Raw genomic sequence first — 18,516 nt, 5'->3', positions numbered from 1 at the left:
ACACCAGACCTTTGTACAGCCCACTCTGATGAGCACCTTTCTGTCTCACTCCCTTTGCACACTGCCCCGCACTGGGGACTGATCTCTAAGGCTGTGTAGAATACAGAGCAACACACTATCCTACGCAAAGGCCAAAGGGGAAGGGCAGAGGCCAGAATGGAAACAAAGCCTCCGCACCAGTGCCGCTGAAACTCAAACCTTCCACATTCTCTAGGACTGTGCTTTGCACACTTCGGCCTGCTTAAAAATCACTATAAGCAATTACGGAAACAGACTGCTGGAGCCCAGCTCCACAGATTCTGATTCAGCAGCTCTGCAGTGCAGCCCAATTATCTGTGTTTCCAACAAGTTTCCAGGTCATGCTAACACATCTGGCCCAGGGAACACATTTTGAGTAGCACTTGCTAAGTTACCCTAGCTTCCTCTGACTGGCTGATTTTCAGGGTTTCCAGAGGCTTCTAGTTTGTACAAAATTTCCTTGTGGTTCTTCCTCATGTCCCTGACCTCTACAAGTCAGGACTGCCTCAAGATTCAGTCCATGAATTTCTTCTTTATCTAAACTCATTCCCTCCCCTGGTGAGCAGTCTGCCTCCTGGCTTCAATAGCAGCTATATGCTGATGATTCAGCGCCAACTTAACATGCACAAAACCTAACTGCAGACTGGCCTCCAGAGATACTTCTCTCCTTTCAAATGAGCAGGCCGAATATTTTGGAGTGATCCTTGATTTATCTCTCTCATACTCCACCATCCAATTCATCAGCAAATACCTTCAAATTAGAAGCAGAATCAGACGAATTCTTACTGCCACTGTCCACCATCACCTTTTGCCAGAATTAATGTAATGGTCTCCTAACTGGTCGCTCTGTTCCTACTCCTGTCCTCGCGCCCCCCCACCCCCAGTCTGTTTCTTACAAAGCAGCCAGAACGATCTTTTTAAAATATAAAATTGTATCACTCCCCTGGCCAAAACCGTCACTTCACTCGAAACCATTCACCAAAGTCCTTTCAACCAGAAGACTTTACACTATCTGGCCTCCCAATGCCTAATTTCCAATTTATCCTTCTTTCTCTTCCTGTTCGGCCCCTCTGGCCACCTTACTGTTCTCCAGCTAGACCAGTCCTGCACCCACCTCAGTGCCTTCATTGTTGTTCCCTTGGCCTGGAACTCTCTTTCCCTAGAAGTCTGTTCCCCTCACCTGCTTTGGGTCCCTGTTTAAGCACCATCTTCACAGTGAAATTCATCCCTGATTATCCTACAGGAAATTGTAAGCCTGAACTCCCCAAACCCCTTCTCTACTTCATTTTTCTCCATGAAACTTTCATCATCTGACCTACTGTCTATTTCTCTTATTTACTGCCTTTCTGCACACACTAGAGTGTGAGCTTTGTGAGGGCAGCTGGGACTATCCTGAATTCAGCCTGCTGATACCTACATCCTGGGTTCTTGTGATACTGGCTTTAGAGCAGAAGGAATTTTGTTCTCCAGTTCACTCATTTAGTAAATTAGGTGTGAAAAACTATGCTGGATTTCGGGGGATACAATGGTGAGCAGGGCAGACATTTACTCGTGCTCATGCAGCTAACATGCTAGTTGGGAAGACAGTCCACGTACACGGAAATTGTACTGTGTCGGGTGCTCAGGATACAGACAAAGATACATTTCTTGACTGTGTGGAGCTCCCACTGGTGGGGAGAAAGAGAAATAATCGAGGACAAGGGCAATGGGATAAAGAGATAATGGAAATAAGAGATATTGCAAAGGTAGAAAGAACAAGACTAGAAGAACAATTACATGTGGGGATGAAAAGGAGGAGAAATCAAATGAGAGTGTGGGGTTGAAGTTTGAGGAAAACAGGTAAATTATGATGTTACTAATATAACAAAAGGAGGATCAGAGTTTTGCAAGTTGTACTTTTTGTCTCAAAAATGCAGTTGTCAAAAGACTTAAGTTCAAACACTGGTTCAGCCAAATTGTAGTTGTATCAACACTAGAAGAATGACTTAAACTTCTGAATGAATCTGTTCTTCTGTTAAATAAAGATAATAATTCTTACTTGCACAGCTGGAAGAATTAAGTCTTTCTCTCTTTCACACACATACACTATGTGAATAAAGCTCATATCCCAGTACTTGGCACACAGAAAATTCTCAATAAATTACCATTGCTGTTGTTCATCCATCCCAGCACTAACCTAGGAATACAGGAATTTACTCATTTAATAAATGGAAAAGGAATTTGTTCTTATGGTGCTTGCATTCTGGTGGGTAAACTAGTCTACAAATAAGATGACCTTTGATTGCAAAAAGGACTATGAAGAAAATAAAACAAATGTTATTGATTCTTATCTAGCAATGAGAATATAAGTTCTATCAGTACATACATGGCAGGTGTGGGAAGGGCAGCATTAAATCAGGTGGTCAGGGATGGTCTCTAAGAGCCCCATAAAAATAAATTAGCTGCACAAAGATCTGGGATGAGAAGAGTACAGAATTAAGTGCAAGGGCAAAGGCCCTGACTTCTGCTTATAACACCATGTGGCCAAGTCATACTTGTTAAGTGTCTTAACCTTTCATGCCTCAGCATTCTCAGCTGTGACACAGGGCTAGTACTATCTAACTAACTTAAAAGGTTGCTCAGCAAATTAAATAGAAATATATTGATTCATTCAAATATTTATTGATGGGCTACTACATGCCAGGCACTGTTCTAGGCATACGGTGGTGAAAGTCCTAGCATGATACCTGGGATATAAAAAGCACTCAATTAATGCACAGCATCATAGTTACTGTAATAATTCCTACCCTGTAATTCTTCCCAAGCACAGCCCTGAAAGAGGATTGGCCCTGAAAGAGTGGATTTACTGACCACACAATCCACTACTAGGAGCCAGGGAGAGAAAACACTGAAGACACTGGCAAATTCCTTAATCCTTAGAAGAAACCTATTTCTCAGAGAAGGCAGCTGTGGCAAAGGGGCCAAAATGGGCATTTGTGAAAACCACGGGATGAAAAATGAGGTCAGGAAAGCTGGCCTCCCTTTGGGAAGAGACATGGCATTGCCGCAAAACAATAGTAACTAGAAGAACCAAAGTTCTACTCACCTGAAGCTCTGCTGGCAAGAGATCAGGCTTCCTCTTCTATACAGACCTCTCTGAGAAAGGAATAGTCCCACATAGGCAAAGCTGTGAAAGAAAAATGAGCCAAGGAATAGCATGATTTAATCACAATTCCCAACACACAACAAGGGGAAATCTCTGAGTGCCTACCTTCCTGTACCCCTCCTGTAATCTGTCCCTAATACTTGCTTCAAAAGTCCTGTCTACAATTCTACACTGACTGTAGCTTGCAGGAAACAGTGAGCATCAAGACACAATCTCCAGATTTGAATTCAGAGCTGTAAGTCTCACAGGCTGCATGGCACTTAAGAGTGGAATTCAAACTGTGTGTCTGGGATGCTACAAAAAGCAGAGCCAGCAACCATAGAGCGAACAACTCTCATTGACTTGTATCGTGCTTAATAATTTTCAAAGGAATACATACACAACACGAGGAATAACTTCTGCACCCCTTTACAGAAATGACTTCACAGACAGAAAACTCTGAAATTACTACCCAAGTCGGTGGGCGGCTACCCTGAAAGAATTCTACATATCATGGATCTGCGACTTCCCAGACTGGAGTCGCCCAAATTGAGAGGTGCTCATTTCAAAGCTAGATCTGCTGGCCTCTAACTGCTCCTTCCAAGCCCGGAGGTGCCTGGCGCTGCCGGCACGGGTCCCGCCCCCCATACCGTCCTGGGTGCATCTTCCTCCTCAAACCCCTCCTTCAGGCCGATCTCGTCGAGATCCCCTGGCTCCGACCCTCAACCACACGCCACCCCTTTCCCCAGGTCTCAGAAAGCCGACCCTTATTGCTGCGGCCGGATCGATGACCCCCAAAGAGACCCACACAACTCTACATGCCTCACCGTTGCTTAAACTGCAGTGGCACGCTGGACCGGAAACGGAAGTGTGCGAGTCCGTCGGTCCCAGACTACATTTCCCAGAACCCTCCGCGCCGCGGTCTTAGGTTCAGACGGTGTTGTAAGTGAACGTCCACCTGGAGTCCTGCCCACTGCCAGGCTGTGGGCGGTGGGTACTCACGACGTTCCTGCACTCAGCTATGTGACACCAGTGCACCTTTCTTTAATAGTCTTTACTCGGAAGGCTGCCAGAGAAACACTGTGACTCATGGGGCCTGTTCCTGTGTCTCAGGCTCAGGGATAAATTTGGTTACTGACACCAAAAAGGAAAAAAGCATATACTCAGTACTGATATTCGCTTTTTAGCAAATCTGACAATATTCTCAGACCCAGGATATAAATATAAAGTATTATTGATGGTTTGGTGTAAATTACATTTAAGTGTCTATTTCAAAAGTAGTGCATATTTGATGCAAAAAGAAAATATTAAATTCCAATTCTTCCTGTATACTAATGGTATTGACTCTGTATATGATGAATTTTTTCTAAGTTGGAAATTTTATAAAGTAAATAAGTTTAAAAAAAACCCTTTATCTGACCAAATTTATCAGTCTTTCCATTTGGGATTCTACCTTTATTCCAATGATTTTGAAGACTCTCCTTACCCCGATTCCTAATAAGGGGACATTTATATTCACATCTAGTGCTTTTATTGTTCTTTCTAATCCCTGTGTGATTTATTTCAGTGACGGTGTGAAAGAGAGATCTAGTTTTCTTTTTCACCAAATTGTTGTCAAGTTTTCTCAATGGTATTTACTGAAAAATTCATTCTTTCTCTACTGATATCAATGCCATCATAATCACTACATTATTCTATATATTATTAATTAGGTATTTTATGGGATACAGCTCTCTTCCCATGACAAAGATAACTTCTTCTGTGTCACCATGAAAGTGTTCACTTAGAGCAATAACACATTTCTCTCTCCATTCTTATTGTATTTCAAAAATTTTATCCTGGGAATCCTAGGATGCTCTTCCAAATAAACTTTTGAATTGTTTTGACAAATTCTCAAAAATTATCAAAGGCACCCATTGCTTAGAAAAATAACCCAGTCGCAGAATCAAAATCCAAAGCCTGGATGCATTTGGTCACAAACCCACCTTTCTTGAGCATGAACAGTTTTAGCTCCCAGCTCATGTCCTGCCATTTTTACAACTCCATCTCTGATGCTATCGTCCTACTCTTTGAAATGACCAACCTCTCCTTCACTTTTGAAATATTACCCAATATTTACGGGACCCAATTTGAATATCACTTCCTCCATGGAATCTTTATGATTTCTGCATCATAATCAAATAAACACATCAGTCTCTGACTCAAAACAGAGTTTTATGTGACTATGGCTAATGTGATATGTCACTCTTAGAATTTTCTCATTTCCCTGGGAAATCAGTAAACTGGAGTTTCTTTTTTTTTTTTTTTTTTTTTTTGAGACAGAGTCTCACTCTGTTGCCCAGGCTAGAGTGAGTGCCGTGGCGTTAGCCTAGCTCACAGCAACCTCAAACTCCTGAGCTCAAGCGATCCTCCTGTCTCAGCCTCCCGAGTAGCTGGGACTACAGGCATGCACCACCATGCCCGGCTAATTTTTTCTATATATATATTTTTAGCTGTCCATATAATTTCTTTCTATTTTTAGTAGAGATGGGGTCTCGCTCTTGCTCAGGCTGGTCTCGAACTCCTGAGCTCAAACGATCCGCCCACCTCGGCCTCCCAGAGTGCTAGGATTACAGGCGTGAGCCACCGCGCCCGGCCTGGAGTTTCTTTATGTGCAAAACTAAGGACCAATCTCTATAAGATGTGGGCAGATGAATCTGTTCCAAGCCCATCATGAAGTCTCAGCTCTCATCCTTCCTCATGCAAACTGCAAAACACTATGTGCAATCCCTGTGGCAACTGAATGTGCAAATGCTGTAATTTTTCACTCCTTGTCAGTTTGCCACTGTTAAGAAGTACACAGTATTATCACCTGTAAGGGTAATAAATGAACCCATATTCATATACAGACAGTCCCTGACTCACGATGGTTAAACTTACCATGAGTTTATCTGGAGTAGCTGTGTAAGGCAAAAAAGGTGTAACTTTTAGATGGTTACTGATGAAGAACCACGGAAGAGAGATACCAGTTAATAACAACAATAAAATTTCACTGAAAACTGTTAAGAATGTACTGAGGGAAGGAGGGAGGGAGAGGGAGAGATGGGCAGGGAAGAAAAATGGGGAAAACACTAAGTGGTACTAAAAACAAAAACTTAATTGGGTTTTCAAATTTAAACATTTGAAATAGGAGCTGAAAAGGGGAATTTTGACATATTTCAACTATAGTGGAGACTGGAAGGTCAAACAGAGGAAATATCTTCAAACAGAGTAAAAATACAAAGATATGCTCATTATGTCTAGAAATATCAGTCCTGAAAAAGAGTTCCCAGAGACCTAAATCCTAAATGTGAAATACACTACACTATATCAATAAAAGACAAAAAGCATATGATGATCTCAAAAGACACACAAAAAAGTATTTGACAGGCCAGGTGCGGTGGCTGACACCTGTAATACTAGCACTCTGGGAGGCCAAGGTGGGTGGATCATTTGAGTGCAGGGGTTCGAGTCCAGCCTGAGCAAGAGTGAGACCCTGTCTCTACTAAAAATAGAAAAAAATTACATGGACAGCTAAAAATATACACAGAAAAAATTAGCCGGGCATGGTGGCACATGCCTGTAGTCCCAGCTACTTGGGAGGCTGAGGCAGGAGGATTGCTTGAGCCCAGGAGTTTGAGGTTGCTATGCGCTAGGCTGACACCATGGGACTCTACCCCAGGCAACAGAGTGAGACTCTGTCTCAAAAAAAAAAACAAAAAAAAAACTGTTTGACAAAATCCAACACCCTTCATGATACAAACACCTTAAAAACTAGGAATAGAATGGAACTTTGTGAACTGATAAAGGGCTTCTACAAAAAACCCACAGCTAACAAAATGCTTAATGGTAAAATACTGAATGTTTTCCCCCGATATCAAGAACAAGACAAAGATGTGCACTCATGCCACTTCTATTTAAGATCATACCAGAGTTTGTAGCCAGGAAATAAGGCAATAAAATGCAATAAAACCATCCAGCTTCGAAAGGAAGAAGTAAAGCAATCTATATTTCCAGAAGACATTACCCAGCAAAGAGAAAATCTTAAGAAACCCACTAAAACAAGACATCCAGTGTTCATGGAAGGAAAGACTTAAAATTGCTAAGACAGCAATAATGCCCAAAGGGATCTACCTATACATTCAACATAATTCCTGCTGAAATCCTTGTTGGCAATTTTGCAGAAATTAACAAACTTATCCTAAAATTCATATGAAAATGCATACCTAAAATGAAAGAGAAAAACAGAGTTGGAGGACTATTCCCTATTTTAAAAGATCCTGCAAGGTACAATAATCATGACCATGTGGTACTGGGATAAAGAAAGATATATACATGAAGGGAATAAATTGAGAGTCCAGAAGTAAGCTCTTAAATTTCTAATCAATTGATTTTCAAAGGGTGTGCTGACACAATTCAATAAGGGAAGGAACAGTCTTTTAACAAATTGTGCTAAAGAATAAGGCTGGGGCCGGGTGCAGCCGGGCATGGTGGCTCACGCCTGTAGTCCCAGCTACTCCGGAAGCTGAGGCAGAAGGATCACTTGAGCCCAAGAGTTTGAGGTTGCTGTGAGCTAGGCTGACACCATGGCACTCTAGCCTGGGCAACACAGTGAGACTCTGTCTCAAAAAAAAAAAAAAAAAAAAGAAAGAAAGAAAGAAAAAGAAAAAGAAGAAAAAAAAAAGACCAGCCTGAGCCAGAAGCAAGACTCCATCTCTACAAAACAATGGAAAAATTAGCTGGGCATGGTGGTGCACACCTATAGTCCCAGCAACTCAGGAGGCTGAGGCAGGAGAATCACTTGAGCCCAGGAGTTTGAGGTTGCTGTGAGCTACGATGATACCACTGCATTCTAGTTAGGTAGTTAGGGCAACAGAGTGAGACAAAAAAAAAAAAAAGAAAGAAACAAAGAAAGAAAACAGACAGTGAAGGAAAAATGACTATTTATAAAGAAGGGATCGCAAACTGTCAGTGCCAGGCAGGGGGTCATGCTGCACTGTCACTAGTAGTGTTGCCCTCAGGGAGGCAGATAGGCTGGGGGTTCCCAGGGGCAGCAATGTCATCTGCGGGCAGGAGGGTCAAAACAGCCTAGCTGAGGAATGATCATGGCCTAGGTGGTGACAGTCATTAGAGGGACCTCTTTGGCCAACAAGTGTGTGGCAGTGGCAAGTAGAAGGACAGGTTTTTGTGTGAGGGCGGAATGCAGGAGAGTCTGTCCTGTGGGTGGGTGAGTGACCCTCAGGATGTGGAGAAATGGGCAGGGGAGAGCATCACATTGGCCAATAGTTCGGCCATGACTTGAATCAGAAGGAAAATAATGGAGAGTGGCTGTGAGGCCCTGAGACTGTGTGAACGTCCAAGGAGATGGCATATGTAGCCACAGGGGGCATATGTAGCATCCACTGCTGTGTAGCCAAGGCGCATGGGGGAATAATGTGGAGATGTATGCGAGTTACTAGGTGTTTCCTGCCTGTAGGGTACTGACTCCCACAGAAATGTGGGGATAGGTGGGGAGGAGCTGGGAGACACGGAGAGTGTCTGTAGGCTGGGGGTGAAGAGCTAGAAGACATGGGGAGGAGCCCAGTGAGGGCCGCGAGCTGGGTGTGTTCAGCTTATGGTTACAGATATCTGGGGATGGTTGGAGAGTAGGTGGGAGACACAGGAGGCTCCCTGAAGGCTGTGTGTGAAGAGATAGAAGACACGGGGGAGGAACTGGGTGAAGTCTGTGGGCTTCTAGGTGTTTCGAGGGTGTGGGAGGCTGTATCTTGCAGAAATCTGGGAATGGCTGAAGAGTAGCTAGGAGATACAGGAGACTCCCTGAAGGCCGAGGGTGAAGAGACTGGAAACACAGGGGATGAGCCCAGTGAGGCCTGTGAGTTTCCAGGTGTTTCCTGGGTGTTGGGGACTGAATGTTCCAGAAATCTGGGGTTCGTTGAAGAGTTGTTAGGAGACAAAGGAGACTCCCTGAAGGCTACGGGAGAAGAGATGGGGAAAGAGCCCAGTGAGGTCTGTGAGTCTGTAGGTGCTTCCTGGGTGTACAAGGCTGTATCTTGCAGAAATCTGGACATGGCTGAAGAGTATGTGGGAGACACAGGAGGCTCCCTGAAGGCTGGGGGAGACACGGGAGACATGGGGAAAGAGCCCAGTGAGGTCTGTGGGTTTGTAGGTGCTTCCTGGGTGTGGGAGGCTGTATCTTGCAGAAATCTGGACATGGCTGAAGAGTATGTGGGAGACACAGGAGGCTCCCTGAAGGCTGGGGGAGACACGGGAGACATGGGGAAAGAGCCCAGTGAGGTCTGTGGGTTTGTAGGTGCTTCCTGGGTGTGGGAGGCTGTATCTTGCAGAAATCTGGACATGGCTGAAGAGTATGTGGGAGACACAGGAGACTCCCAGAAGGCTGGGGTAGAAGAGACGGGAAACATGGGGAAAGAGCCCAGTGAGGTCTGTGGGTTTGTAGGTGTTTCCTGGGTGTACAAGGCTGTATCTTGCAGAGATCTGGAGGTGGCTGGAGAGTAGCTGGGAAAGACAGGAGACTCCCTGAAGGCTGGGGGAGAAGAGAGAGAAGATATGGGGTAGGAGCCCAGTGAGGTCTGTGGGTTTGTAGGTGCTTCCTGGGTATAAAAGGCTGTATCTTGCAGAAATCTGGACATGACTGAAGAGTATGTGGGAGACACAGGAGGCTCCCTGAAGGCTGGGGAAGAGACGGGGGACATGGGGAAAGAGCCCAGTGAGGTCTGTGAGTTTGTAGGTGCTTCCTGGGTGTAGAAGGCTGTATCTTGCAGAAATCTGGACATGACTGAAGAGTATGTGGGAGACACAGGAGGCTCCCTGAAGGCTGGGGGGGAAGAGACAGGAGACATGGGGAAAGAGCCCAGTGAGGCCTGTGAGTCTGTAGGTGCTTCCTGGGTGTACGAGGCTGTATCCTGCAGAGATCTGGACATGGCTGAAGAGTACGTGGGAGACACAGGAGACTCCCAGAAGGCTGGGGGAGAAGAGACAGGAGACATGGGGAAAGAGCCCAGTGAGGCCTGTGAGTCTGTAGCTGCTTCCTGGGTGTACGAAGCTGTATCCTGCAGAGATCTGGACATGGCTGAAGAGTATGTGGGAGACACAGGAGACTCCCAGAAGGCTGCGGGAGAAGAGACAGGAGACATGGGGAAAGAGCCCAGTGAGGCCTGTGAGTCTGTAGCTGCTTCCTGGGTGTACGAGGCTGTATCCTGCAGAGACCTGGACATGGCTGAAGAGTATGTGGGAGACACAGGAGACTGCCAGAAGGCTGCGGGAGAAGAGACAGGAGACATGGGGAAAGAGCCCAGTGAGGCCTGTGAGTCTGTAGGTGCTTCCTGGGTGTACGAGGCTGTATCCTGCAGTGATCTGGACATGGCTGAAGAGTATGTGAGAGACACAGGAGACTCCCAGAAGGCTGGGGGAGAAGAGACGGGGGACATGGGGAAAGAGCCCAGTGAGGTCTGTGAGTTTGTAGGTGCTTCCTGGGTGTAAGGTGGTGAATGTCCCAGAAATGGAGGGGTAGTTGGGGAGTGGCTGAGAGACACAGGGGACTCCCTGAAGGCTGTGTGTGAAGAGATGGGTGACAAGGGGAAAGAGCCCAGTGAGGCCTGTGAGTCTGTAGGTGCTTCCTGGGTGTGGGAGGCTGTATCTTGCAGAAATCTGGAGGTGGCTGGAGAGCAGCTGGGAGACACGGGAGACTCCCTGAGGACTGGGGGTGTGATGATGGGGGACATGGGAGCAGAGTCCAGGCAGGTCTGTGAGTTTCTAGGTGTTTCCTGAGGGTGGGGGGCTGAATGTTCCACAAATCTGGGGGTGGCTGGAGAGTAGCTGGGAGACACCAGAGAGTCACTGGGCGCCGGGGGTGAACTGCTTGGCGACGGCAATATGAACATGTGGTAAATTGTTGACGAGCATGGTGACTCTGAAGAGAACCCAGGGGAGGACGTGGCAGAGCACAGTGGCTTTGGTGACTGTCCGTCGTGGTTTGTAAAGGGAGGTGAATGTGGCGAAGCCCTGGAGGGGGAGGGAGAGGAGTCCCGGGTGCCCGGTGAGCTGCTGGCCCTTGGGTCCGAGTTGCTGCGAGAGGAGCGAGAGAAGCTGGGGGAGGGTGGCAGGTGGGCTGGGGAGGCAGGGCTGGGGGCCCGCTCACAGGAGGAGCCAGAAGTGACCCCACTGTCCTTAGATGCGGACATGGTTGGGAAACCGGCAGCTTCCAGAGCCCCCGGAAATGGAGGGTAGTGTGAGGTGGTGGTGTTTCTGTGTGTGTGGTGTGCTGTCTCCTTTTTAAAAAAAATGGGAATACACAAATCAGACAGAGACTCTGTTACCCGAGTGTTCTGTCCTTCTAACTTCCGAATCCACTTCCAGATCGCAGGACGCCGCAAGCACCAGGTGGACGCACAGCCCACAAAATGGCACGAACGCCGCTCTCCTCTGCGAGGGTCTGAGGACAGACCGGATGGGGCGGGGCTTAAGTACAGTTGGGCGGGGCCTAGGAGGGGAGGGGAAAGAACTTCCCGCCTCCTTCCGGTGAGTCGTAGCCACCCAATAGGAATCGCTCTCCTTAGTTGATTTCCTGTTAAAAATTTGAGACCGGCGGGGCGCGGTGGCTCACGCCTGTAATCCTAGCACTCTGGGAGGCCGAGGTGGGCGGATCGTTTGAGCTCAGGAGTTCGAGACCAGCCTGAGCAAGAGCGAGACCCCATCTCTACTAAAAACAGAAAGAAATTATATAGACAGCTAAATATATGTAGAAAAAACTAGCCGGGCATGGTGGTGCATGCCTGTAGTCCCAGCTACTCGGGAGGCTGAGGCAGTAGGATCGCTTGAGCCCAGGAGTTTGAGGTTGCTGTGAGCTAGGCTGACGCCACGGCACTCACTCTAGCCTGGGCAACAGAGTGAGACTCTGTCTCAAAAAAAAAAAAAAAAAAAAAATTGAGACCAAGAACTTAAAACTTTCGTGGACCAAATGTGTTATAAATGAATTCTACTTAAACACTTGACACCATCTTGAGCTGTGATTCTCAGATTGTCGTCCTGGCATGAGCAGTATCATTGCAAACCGTTGAACTGCAGGGATTCACACAACTGTGTTACGTTCTTCCCTGTGATTCTGATGCATGGAAAGGGTTTGTTCGTGTTTTGGTTTTGAGACAGGGTCTCGCTCTGTTGTCTGGGCTTGAGTGCAGTGGCTTCCTCACAGCGCACTGCAGCCTCAAACTCTTATGCTGAAGAGATCCTCGTGCCTCAGTGACTCCCACTGCTTGGCGATTTATTTTTTATTTGTAGCGACCGGGTCTCAGTGTTGCCCGGGCTGGTCCCAAACTCCTGACCTCCTGTGATCCTCCAGCCTTGGCCTCTCAAAGTGTCAGCGTTACAAAGGTGAGCCACCACTCCCAGCCCCTGGCAAGGTTTAACAACCAACTGTTAACAGAAAAAGACTTCTGTTTTTTAAATATAAAGTTATATAGTGTATAAATATTATTCTGTTCTGGAGTCGGCTAGAGACATTCGATACAGCTGGTTGATTGATTGGATCAGGGTAATTATATTGGCTCTATGAAGGCGTGGCTCCAGATAATTGTATAATCTGATAATGGTTGAAATTTTGCTAATTAGTTGTACAATTATCTATGTGTAAATTAATTAGCCTGAGAATTGCAATGCTGAAGTGTGACAAATATATGATTTTATATAAGTGTTGACATCCAAAGATAAATCTTGTTTTCTACTCTCATTTGCCTGGTGGGCTCATTCAGGGTCAGACTCTTCCTGTTCTCAGGGCTGATGTTTCCTTCCAGGGAATTTCAGACATTGAGGGTGAGGGGAGAGGGATATCTGACACTCTCTCACTTTATTTTGCTTGGTTAACACATTGAGTGTCACACAAGAAAAACAATTTTTCCTTGGGGTCAGGGCATTTTATGAAAAAAGAATAAAAGTTTTGAAAACAAAACAATGTTTTCTAATTTAATGAAAAATTCTTTATTTTTTATTGTATTCTGCGTGTGAATCATATGGAAGTTGAAAAATATTTGTTGTGGCTCCCAAGAGGAAGAGACGTGTTTGTTACATACGCTTCACGAAGCCCCAGGCTCAAAACTAATGTAAGTTAAATACACCTCACATAACAGTTAAGGTGTTAAAGAAATAGCAACTTTTTAAATGTATATATTATTTGTTCTTCTTTCATTAAAATTCTTTCTTCTTTTCCAAGCTTCACAATGACATTATTCAATTCCACTTCTCTGTTTCTAAGCAAACATTTACATCTCAAATATATTTTGCTAACATTGCATAATCTGCTGCTGTCATTTTATTTTAGGCTAGATGAATATTTTCATTTCCTCAATTGAACACAGTAGATATTTTAAAATCTTATTCTGTCAAGTGCAGCTTATGAATTTTTAACATTTTATTAAGGTTCTGGAAATATTCTTTGCTGCTTAGTATACTATTAATTTTACACTACACAAATAGGCATTTATGATGGATGTCCATGGCTTTTCAATAGACTAGAAACATAGTCCAACCATCTAATCTAATATTTAAATACATCATTTCTTCCTGTGCATGATCTGTATCATTAGTAAGATGTCAGTTAAAATTTCCATTTAAACATATATTCCTCTCTAATTTCCTTTGTTCTTCTTGGAGATTGGGCAAAGCAAGCCAGACAGACTTGGAACTTTGTTTAACCCTCTGGGGTAAAACAGTCTCTTGTACACATTTTTTCGACCATGAGTGTTCCTGTATTCTGCTTCAGTGTGTGCGACAATGGGTCCCAGGCATGCCCCCAGCTTTCAGTATTTCACATTTAACAGCGGTCTTTCTACTGTAGCTGCAGAAGTGGGGGTGGGGGGGTAGTGGGAAAATTGCTTTGAGCCATTCCTGCCTGTGCTTCTGGGGAGACTTGCTAGCCATGGGAGACTATGCACACCTCTGGAGTGGATCAGACTCTGTCTCTTCTCTCTGTAAGTAAAGTGTTGTTCTATCTAATGCTCTATTGCACCGTGTTTTCCCTGGGGACTCCAATGCAATGGGCAGAAGCATTTGGAGTCCTCCTCTGAGATTGGCAACTGGTGCGTAGTGTTGAGCTGCCCCAGGATTGATAATGGTTCACACTTTTACAGTGCAGCAGGAATGGCTCAAAGCTAATTTCCAATCACGATTCTATTTTGTGTTCACCAGTGTTGATCATAGTATCTTCATCTTTTCCTAACTTTGACTATTTTACTGTGATTTTCAAAGGAGGGAGGATCATTTAAGTCCTTGGACTTCATGGGATTAAAAACATGGACTCTATCCATGGTTTGTGAAAAATAGTCCCATGACTATAATGAGTGAGGCTCAGCCTTGTCACCTGTCCTAATCAGGCCATTATTTCAGAGTTCAGTGATTTTGCATCTTCTCACTCTACTCAGACTTCTACTTAACAAGTGTTTGTGATCTTTGCCTAATCATGTCAGGTGGTGTGTGGGCTCCATCAGGACTAATATAGGTCAGATTTGGGGGTCTGGGTAATGACAAAAAAGGGAAAATGTAACAGAACTATTTTAGCACAAAATGTGCTGGTTATAAATATTAGTAAAGTGAGCAGCATATCTGTTTGGGATGTGGAGGCAGCCTGTATGTTTTCAGGCTTTCCTAGGTACAAGGTACAGTTCAATAGCAGATAAGCATTCTCGTCATTGGTTTTCTTCTCCTATAACTACATATACAATGTTCTTTTAAAAGATATCCTATCTTTAAACTATTCACATTCCTAACACTCTCCCATCGATATCATCTCTCAGTTAGGGCTGCCCAATTTCCCTTGCTTCCTTTGGAGGCCATATATCAGAATCCCAGATTGCATATTTGGAAGATTCCTCCATGGATCCTGACACATTTCCCTGAGAAAGTATTCTCTTCTGATTGAAAACCACTGGACCACAGAGATAAGGGGAAATAGGGACAGAAATGAGATCAGAGAATTATAATGGAATGTGGCAGGCATGAGGCCACTAGGGTTCTCTTCCTCCAAGTGCAGAAGGTAACTGTTGGCGTGGAGGAAAACAGCCCCAAATATAGAAAATTTTTTCTGTTTCTCTGCTAAGCTGAATAACATAGATTTTTATTCTCTAGGCATGTGGGATCCAATGTCATTTGTTGACCAGACAATACCATTACAAACTTTTTGTAAAACATTTTAAATATCTGTATAATATTTCATTATGGATAAGCTTCATTTTTCTATGCATTCTGCTAATGTTGGCAGTATCCTTTTTCTTAATTTTGCATAATTTTTAGTGTAGTGCTACTCCAAGGGCATTAATTTTTTCCATATCAATGATGATGTTCTTTAAAAGAAAAAATGATTGGAGCAAAAGGTGTAAATATTTGGGTGGTTGTTGACATATGTGATTAAATTACTTTCTAGAAAGGCTATCTCAAATTATGCTCTCTCAGCAGTGAATGGAAAGTGAGTTTTATCCATCCACCTATGCTTTCTAATTCTTCTCTCAAACTGGATCTTACTATTAAAAAAGATAACTTTTTCTGTCTACAGCCATATCACCCTGATTGTGCCATCATAGCTTGATTACTGTTGCTTTAGAGTAGGTCTTTTTTTTGTTTTTTTTGTTTTTTTTGTTTTTTTTTTTTTGAGACAGAGTCTCACTCTGTTGCCCAGGCTCGAGTGAGTGCCGTGGCGTCAGCCTAGCTCACAGCAACCTCAAACTCCTGAGCTCAAGTGATCCTCCTGTCTCAGCCTCCCGAGTAGCTGGGACTACAGGCATGCACCACCATGCCCGGCTAATTTTTTCTGTATATATTTTTACCTGTCCATATAATTTCTTTCTATTTTTAGTAGAGATGGAGTCTCGCTCTTGCTCAGGCTGGTCTCGAACTCCTGAGCTCAAACGATCCGCCCACCTCGGCCTCCCAGAGTGCTAGGATTACAGGCGTGAGCCACCGCGCCCGGCCTAGAGTAGGTCTTGAAATCAGGTAGTATGAGTCCTCCAAACTTATTCTTCTTCAAAATTGCTTTAGATATCCTAGGTCCATTGTATGGCCATGTAAATTTTAGATTGGCTTGTAAATTCCTACTCAAAGACCTGCTGGAATTTTGATTGAGGTTAAGTTGGATCAATAAATTTTGGCAAACCTAACTGCTTAAGAATATCAAATTTTTCAATCCATAAACACCATATATGTCTTCCCTTATTCAGATCTTTTTTAATTTCTTTTTTTTTATTTTTTTGTGATGCTGGACAGCTCCACTTCTTTCATTTCTATACTATAGTTTTCAGTGTACCATATACCAAAATACAGTATAGTGTCCCCTGTACCAAATATCGTGATACATTTTCTCCCCACCAAAGTGCTAGGGCCTCCAAAGTGCTAGGGCCTCCAAAGTGCTAGGGCCTCCAAAGTGCTAGGGCTGCATCTGAGGGAGGCTACAGATCACATAGTCATTGGTGACATGAATTATGTTTCTCTAGGGCCACACGGCCCAACAGAAATATAATGCAAGCTACAGATGAGATTTTTGATCAAAAAAATAAAAAAATAAGAAACTATTGTAAATGAAGGCAAAATAAAATTATTTATAAATATGAATGATGAAATCCCGCTATTAAAAGTTGATTAGCATGAAGCTCAGCATGGCTGGACAGAAATGGGCAAGTGAGAAAGTGGTAGAAGATGAAGTCAAGGAGGAGGAGGGCTAAGAGAGAATAAATAAACTCAAATGTGGAGGATCTACATATTTATCACAAATTTACCAAAGCACATTAATGAAGACACCCCCATCCCCATCCAATAAAAATACTGTTTTAGGATCTGCCAAAATTAAGGATGACTCCCATCTCTGTAGCAGAGATTCCCTAAGTTGCAATGTCAAGCTACAGGGAGATATTCAGTTAGCTCCTGCCCATCGCCTAGAGGTGAGGATCTTCAGTTATGTGTCTAGTTTAGGACTTGAACTGACTCACAACCCCCAAAGCTTGAGGGTGCATGCCAAAGCGAATGCCAACCAGATATTCCAAACAGAGCCTCTCTCACCAGGGCCAGGTAACTCTTCCAATGAGACAGACTGCTCGCACCCATTTTTGATGCTTTCCTCCAGGCTAGAATTGTGGGTGAAATCTTTAATCAATTTTCTTACCCTGTTAGGGCACCAAAATTTTTCTTTGTTAGAAATCTTAAAATGCAAAAATAGAGTAAGTCCCAACAAAAGGTACTTCTGAAGGAGAATCTGAAAAGTCTCTGGAAACTTCCTGTGTTTTCTTGATTTGTTGAAATGTCTCTTTTAAGAGACTCCTGTAACGGCCTATACAGCAAATCCAGGGCCTATAGCTGGCCAGTTAGCTATAGTTCAGCCATTTTGGCTGTGGCTGTAGATGACTCATGGCTGTGTGACCTATGTACAGAAAGAAAATATACCCTGTAAAATGGAAAACAAAGTAATTAACTTGTAACCGATTGTGCTTGCTTAACTCATGGAAGAATGTCCCTTGACTTAACCGATGCTATCTGCTTCTGTAAACCCGCTTGCTTATAGATGGTAATAAAAACAGGTGGTCTGGGGCTGGTCCCAGGCCCCTGCTAATGGAATTTATTGCAAAACTGACTCCACATTGTGTATTCCGAGTCACATAAGACCCCAATATAGAATAGTATAAAAACCCTTCCTTTTTTCCGGTTGAGCGCTGCTCTCTGTGCCGCTGCCTTTGGCGGTGCAGAGGATAGTCACTGGCCAGCTAATAAAGACTCCTAATTTGGCTCAGTTCGGCTTTCAAGTGGTCATTTTCTTGCGTTCTGAACCATAGCGACTCCTAGTACTCTGGCCTTTCCTCGATTAAGGACATAGACAATGGTTAATTCTTTTTGCTTCTCCTAAGAAGGGGAAACAAATTACAGGGTTATGTTAGATCTCAAGTGTGGAAGATTTTCCAGAGTGCCCTTAAATAGAAACAAACTTTGGGGGGAAATCATTTAAGTGACTTTTAATTGAAAAGTTGCGTGGTTATAAAATTAAAGGCTATAGACTAGAATAAGAACCTATTAGGATCTTCACTAAAATGGTAAACAGTGCTCCTTTCCAGGTGGTAAAACATTGAGTCTTTCCCTTTCTTTTTATCACGTGTGGGAAGCGATTTATTTTAACATTTCACTGTTACTTTATCGCTATTATGACAGCCATTATTTTAGATAAACACGCGAAGTCCAAGTGGCCCTAGCGCCACCCCCCACTTCCTCCATGCAGCCTCTCGTGCGGCCCCAGCGGAAGCGCGGGGGCTTCTGGGGATTGTAGTTCGCCGGCTCTCGTGCGCATGCGCCGTGGTCTCGGACGGACGCTGCGG

At 44.2% G+C, this 18,516-nt stretch overlaps 1 non-coding gene across 1 annotated transcript; it reads left to right on the top strand.

Moving 5' to 3' along the window:
• The first annotated feature begins 4,175 nt into the window (after nucleotides 1-4,175).
• LOC138375186 (small nucleolar RNA SNORA5) lies at nucleotides 4,176-4,285 on the top strand. The gene has a single exon (XR_011231441.1). It is a non-coding gene; the product is annotated as a small nucleolar RNA SNORA5 (small nucleolar RNA).
• The last annotated feature ends 14,231 nt before the right edge of the window (nucleotides 4,286-18,516 follow it).

This window comes from Eulemur rufifrons, chromosome 24 (assembly GCF_041146395.1).
Source record: "Eulemur rufifrons isolate Redbay chromosome 24, OSU_ERuf_1, whole genome shotgun sequence".
NCBI classification, from domain to species: domain Eukaryota; kingdom Metazoa; phylum Chordata; class Mammalia; order Primates; family Lemuridae; genus Eulemur; species Eulemur rufifrons.
This window is presented reverse-complemented; position numbering and strand designations above follow the sequence as displayed.